This window comes from Pinus tabuliformis, chromosome J, assembly GCF_031772625.1.
Source record: "Pinus tabuliformis cultivar Carrire ecotype Pingquan chromosome J, CPIR1, whole genome shotgun sequence".
Taxonomy (NCBI): domain Eukaryota; kingdom Viridiplantae; phylum Streptophyta; class Pinopsida; order Pinales; family Pinaceae; genus Pinus; species Pinus tabuliformis.
In genome coordinates, this window is record NC_142295.1 from 498,300,008 (window position 1) to 498,306,689 (window position 6,682).

The window sequence follows — 6,682 nt, forward strand, 5'->3', positions numbered from 1 at the left end:
CTTATAGCATGAGAGCCATTAAGGCCTAAGTTGTGCAAAAACTCAGTGGGACCCAAGGGAAAGCTGTCTGAAGTGTTGGATTGGTTCCTGTGGGTCATGAAGTTGATGCTGAATGTATGTGTGTTATGTTTCCATATATTCCACTTCCTTAAGGTCACATAGGAGGTCGAATCCAAACAGAGTAGCCTCTCATTTCATGTTTACCTCGGTTAGCTAGTTACTTGGGTAGATGTGGGATGAGGGAGTTACAGAGTGGTATCAGAGCATGGTTCACCCCTCATACTGGATGGGTGGTGTGTGTTGGTCACACATGCATGTTAATTGCACGTGTGTCTCCTACACTTGCATTCCATCTGCTTGTTGCATTTGCTTGATGATTGATTATGGTTGTAGTAAGGTTGTCATGGATCATTTGATGTTGAGTTTTTGGAATGCATCATCATGTGTATATGACTAGTTACATATTGTTACATGTCGCTTACATGTTGATTTTATGTCGCCTACTTACATCCTTTTATGTTAGGGTACATTCTTGTAGGTCTGATTACATGTATCAGTCTTGTAAGATGGTTACAAGGATTGATTGCTTATGCTCGACTCCATGCGTTTATGCATATGTGTAGTTGATTAGGCATTGCTTATGCATGTGGAAATGTGTACAATGGAGTAATGGTTGTTGTCATGGATGAGGTCATAACATGCATTGTTGATATGGCCTTGCATTGATGACTGGACCTTAGCTAGAATGATGGTTGCATGGTCCTATTCTTAGATGTTACATTTCTATTCACTGTTATGATTATGTTATACATGTATCACACTTATTTGTTGATCTTGCAAAAGAGGTAACCTCCCCAAATTATACTAAGGTATGTTAGGTTATTGTGATTTAATTTATTTGACATATTATGCATTGTAGGAAAGAGAACAAATGGCTAGCAAGGTGGTAGACCACATAGAATCTCCTTATGCATCAGTGGAGCAACGTGGTGTGGAGCACTCTTTTGATTTGGCAGATACCTTGAGAATCTTGAAGGAAGAGATAAGGAGTTGTAAGGCAGATAATTACAGGATCATATAGGAATAAGAGAAGCAAGCAGAGGTTAATGCAATACTTCTTCAGAGTTTGTCAAAAGTGCAATGACAAGGGTCACTTCAGATCAGCCATGGATAATAGGATAGAACTAATGGGGCATATATAAGTAGGTATACTCGTAGAAACATGTCATATAGATCTGATACAGTGAGAGATGGCAGGTTGTTGGACACTCTAGATATAAGGGGTGATGAACATAGGTACTATTCTAGTTCTGGTTATGATAGACAACATGATCGTCATCATTATCATCCTTATAGGAGGAGTGATAGGGGATACTTTCCGTATGAATTTAAGAAACCAAATCCACCTACTTTTTATGGAGATGTGATGAATTCGGAATAGGAAAAGGCTTGGATACTTGGGATGAAAAAATTCTTTGAGTTGCATGAGTACATAGATAATATGAAGGCCATAATAGCTATCTTTAGCTTGAAAGGTAAAGCATGCATCTAGTGGGAAGATGTTAAGTGGGTCAATCACATAAGGGAAAATGACATGAGTTTTTGGGAGTTCAAGAGGATTTTCAAGAAGAAGTACTTGTGAGATAGATACTATGACAGTAAGGCCAAATAATTATATGAGCTAAAGATGGGGTCAATGACAGACATAGAGTACACGACCAAGTTTTTAGAGCTATTGAGGTATGTAATGTATCTTACTGATGAGAAGGCTAAAGTTTAGTGATTTGTTAGTGGTTTTCCATTAGCATTTAGAGATTGGATTGAGTATGAGAAACCTCAGTCACATGAGGAAGTCATTGGGAAATTGAAGCATTGCTATGAATAGTCAAAGAGTAAGAATGCATCTCAGCAAGGATGGAAGTGAAAATACAAAGGTAAAGGTAAATTGCAGCCTAAGAGAACAAGGCCTTAGAATGTAGATGGGAAAGAAAATATGGCACCGTAAAAGAAGTTTAATGAAGCTAGATAGGGACATGGGTCACAATAGCAACAACATAGAGGCGAGGGAAAGTGGTCGGTTGGATAGTTGGACATGTGGAGAGGAGAACCTTAGGAGATATTTTCTGCAACATCAGGATGGTAGGCCTAAGATATATAGTTCACAAGAGGCACAAAATGTTGGGGATGTACAACAAAGAATTCCTTGTATTTATGCGACTATGGAAAATAGACAGGTAGAACACCAGGCATCTATCATTGAGATGGAAGGTAAGCTTTGTGATCAAGTCATTTCTATTTTGATTGCCCCAGGATCTAATTATAGCTATGTTAGTCCTGACTTAGTGGATAAGTGTGGTTTGAGTAAGGAATTCCATGCAGAACCTTGGTTAGTGCAATTGGCTACATGTACAACAAAGTGAGTTCATCATTAGGTAAGAGCTTGTGCATTTGATTTAAATGGTATGCCTACCACAACACATCTAAATGTATTACCATTGGGATCATACATTATGTTGTTGGGCATGGATTGGTTGTATCTTCATAGAACCAAGGTAGATTGTTATGAAAAAGCGATTGGGTATGTGGATGACCATGGGGAACCAAGAGCCTTTAGTGTAAGAAGAAAGGTACATCAGTTAGGATGGTGAAAGCAATGGAAGCAAAGCGTAGTTGCAAGAAAGGGTGTATGTTATTTGTAGTACAAATTTCTAGTGATAAGGGTAAGGAGGTTGAGGATGCATATGTGTTGAGAAGGTACCCTGTTTTGCAGCAGTTTCAAGATGTATTTCCTGAGGACATTACAAAGTTACCACATCACAGGGAGGTAAAATTTTCTATTGAGTTAGTGCCATGGGCAGCGCCAACATCAAAAGCACCTTATAGGATGAGCACATCTGAGTTGGTCGAGTTAAATTTGCAGTCGAAGGAAATGTTGGATAAGGGATACATTAGGCCAAGTGTATCACCTTGGGGCTCACCGATACTATTTGTGTAGAAGAAAGATGGTACTCTCAAATTGTGCATTGACTGCAGGCAGTTGAACAAAGTGACCATCAAGAACAGGTACCCTTTACCAAGGATTGATGACTCGTTTGATCAGCTGAAGGGAGCAACCATGTTATCAAAGATTGATTTGATATCTGGATACCTTTAAGTACACATTAAAGAGGAGGACATTTACAAGTCGGCTTTCCAGACAAGGTATGGGAATTATGAGTTTTTTGTAGTTCCATTTGGCTTAACCAATTCTCTGGCTACATTTATGTGCTTGATGAATAGTGTGTTTTATCCATATTTGGATAAGTTTTTTATTGTGTTCATTGATGATATATTGGTATATTCTAAGAATGAGGAAGAGCATGCTGAGCATTTAGCAATAGTGTTGAGGTTGTTGAGGGAGCATCAATTATATGCTAAGCTTAGCAAGTGTAGTTTTTTTTAGAGTGAGGTACATTACTTGAGGCATGTGGTCTCCAAGGAGGGCATTGCAGTAGATCTAGAAAATATGAGGGCCATCATGGAGTGGGTAGCTCCTAAGAGTGTGGATGAGGTGAGATCTTTCATCAGGTTGGAAGGCTATTATATGAGGTTCATTAGGAACTTCTCACATATCTCTTTTCCTTTTACATCATTACAGAAGAAAGGTAAGAAGTTTGAATGGATAGAAGAGTGTGAGGCTATCTTTGAGCACCTTAAGCGGTTGTTGACACATGAACCAGTGTTATGAAACTAGCGCACAAAAAGATAGAAAAGAGAGATAAATGCCTTATAATTTAGCCTCTTTGAGGGGGAAACCTCCTTTACATTACACAGATGAACAATTTTTGGATGATACAAATGACAAGACCTCATTTCTATATATAGGAGTCTAAGGGGTCATAATATAATGAGAGCTGACATAACAATAATAATGTAAGGGCACAATAATAACAATAGTGGGCTTCTATGGGGCACAATAATAACAATATGGGGACTACATGGGCACAAAAATATAATAAGGGGTCTGTACTAAAAACAATAACGGGTTACACTAGTAGTATAGCAACCTAACATGACCCCCTCCTTCAAAAAGTGTTGTCCTCAACGCTTGAGTAGTTCTTGATGCTTCTATATAAAATTCTTATCCTCCCTGTTAGGATATTCCGACACATAGGATATAGTTAAGTTCAACTTGGTCTAGTGTAGAGTTAGGTAAAGTGTGTTTCTTTACCGTTGTACATTTTGTAACTTACAATCCGACGGTCACGATATGTAGTGATCCGACGGTTCATTCTCTCCTCGGTATTACCGACACTTGATCCGTGGCTTGACACCCGATTGGTCCATGAGTTCTATTTAAAGCGCATGGAGGGTCATTGTTCGGGTAATCCGTGCATGAGAGAAGCTTATGTAAATTTTCATTCTTTGATTAATAAATTGCCTGTAGTACCCACGTTGGGACAGGGCGTGGACTGTTTCCCTCTTTGAGGGTTTTAACCACGTCAAAAATACTGGCGTATTGATTTGTGATCTGGTTGTGAGCGGTGTCCTTTTGGTATTCTTTCTGAGGAACTTACCTTGTAAATTCCTACATGGTATCAAAGCTATTTGAGGGCCGCGTCCGTTGGTGATCCAAATCTGAAGCCGGTAGAACTGCATGCGGCTGTCGTTTCCTAGATCTGCTGTTTCTGACTGCTTTCGGGCCGAGAGGACTACTCTGTTGCTTTCGGAGCATCTGTTCCAGTGAGGAACCCCTTTCGTTTCACGCGAAAAGGTTTCCGGTAGCCCTAGCTGCGTCATTTTTCAGATCGGGAGCTATACAGTGTTTTTTGCAGTTTACTGTTATTTTCTCTCTGCTTATTTCGGTTTCGGTTTATTTAGCCTTTTTTTTTAACCGGATCTATACCTTTCATTTCTGCGTATGCTCTTTGCCCTGCGACTCTGTGCGATCTGGGCAAATCAGAAACAGAAAGGAAGGATTTTTCTCATGCGTATGCTCTTTTCCCTGCACCTTAGTGTGATCTCGGAAAATCAGAAACATTGAGAAAAATATTTAGTTTTTGGGCTAAAGCTAACTTTGAGATTTTTTTTTAAAATTTCTAGTTTTTTGGCTAAAGCTAACTTCGAGCCGCAAGGTTCGTTTTTCTTTGCATATTCGTGTTGGGTTTTGTGTCTTGTGTTTTGTAGGGAAAAAGAGCTTTCTCAAGGCAAGCACGCAAACCAAGGCCCCCCCCCCCTCTCTCTCTCTCTCTCTCAAATTTTTTGTATAGATCAATTGGTTCAAAGCTATTTTAAGAGAGTAGAGGTCTTGGGTTCAAGTCTCCATTTTGTGGGGGCGGATTTTTTCATTCCCGCACATTCGCGCACTTTGCCGGCAACGTCAACAATTTTTTTTCAAAAAGCCATAACTTCTTCATCCGGAAGCCTTTTTCAGAGCCGTTTTTTTTAAAACTGCCTATTTTTTCGATATCTATCCATTGGAACACTTACTTTCAGCATCTTCAGCTTCAATTTTTTTAAAAAAATGGAAATTCCATTCCAAGTCATTCTTGACAGCACTAACTACTTCCAATGGGTAGCCTACATGGAAGATTTACTTAGAAGTAAAGGTCTCTTCAGAATAGCCACAGACCAAGAGAAGAAACCAAAAGATGAAGACAAGGCTGCAAAATGAGAAAATAGACAAGATCAAGCACGTGGTTTGATAGGGATGTCTATTTGTCCACATTGCAGAACTTGAGACTCCTCATGAAGCATTAGAAAAACTCGCTAAAGTTTTTGGGATTAAAAATGAAATTAGAGCCCATCAACTTGAAAATGAGTTGCTTACTTTGGATCCTAATAATTTTTCTTGCATTGAAGATTTCTTGTCCAAATTCAAGACCCTTAGATATCTCTTGGAAAGTGTTAAAGTTAAGAAAGAAGATGGTAACCTTATTTATTCCATCCTTACTAAGTTGGGACCAGCCTACTCTGTATTTGTTTCCACTTTCCATTCTACAAGGGAAGCTTTCATTTTTCAAGGAAAAGACTACAAGGCCCCTTCCTTTGACTCCTTTTGTGATTCCTTAATAAGAGAACAAGAAAAACTCTTACACCTTGGTCTTCTTAATCTTGAAACTCTTCCATGAAAGCATTAGCCGCCCAGCAGCAACCAAATTCAAAGAATCCTAAGAAGTCATATCCTCAAAAGAATGGTCCTAAACCAACTCAGCCTCAAAATGAAAGATCATTTCAGCAAAATGATAAGACCAATAAAAACAAATGGAAGAAGACTGATAGACATTGTAACTTTTGTAATCGAGATGGCCACTTAGAATCTAAATGATTCAAGAAGATGGAAGCCTTGGAAGCCGCAATGAAGAAACATAACATCCATGTGGAGCCTACTTCAACTTCAACTTCCGGAATGGCACTTTCTGCATGTCGTTTTCAATCATCTCAGTCTGGTTATGCATTAAATGTATCTTCTTCTTCTTCTCATTCTCATGAGTGGCTCATTGATTCTGGAGCCTCTTATCACATGGCCAAAAACCAAGCCATGTTTTCTTCTTTAAATGATTGTAACACCAAAAATATATATGTTGGTGATGATAGATCTCTTAATGTTGTAGGGACTGGAACTGTTCATCTAGACAATGGTCAGTTTAATGATGTATTATGTGTTCCAACCTTATCCTGCAACCTTCTATCTGTCTATCAG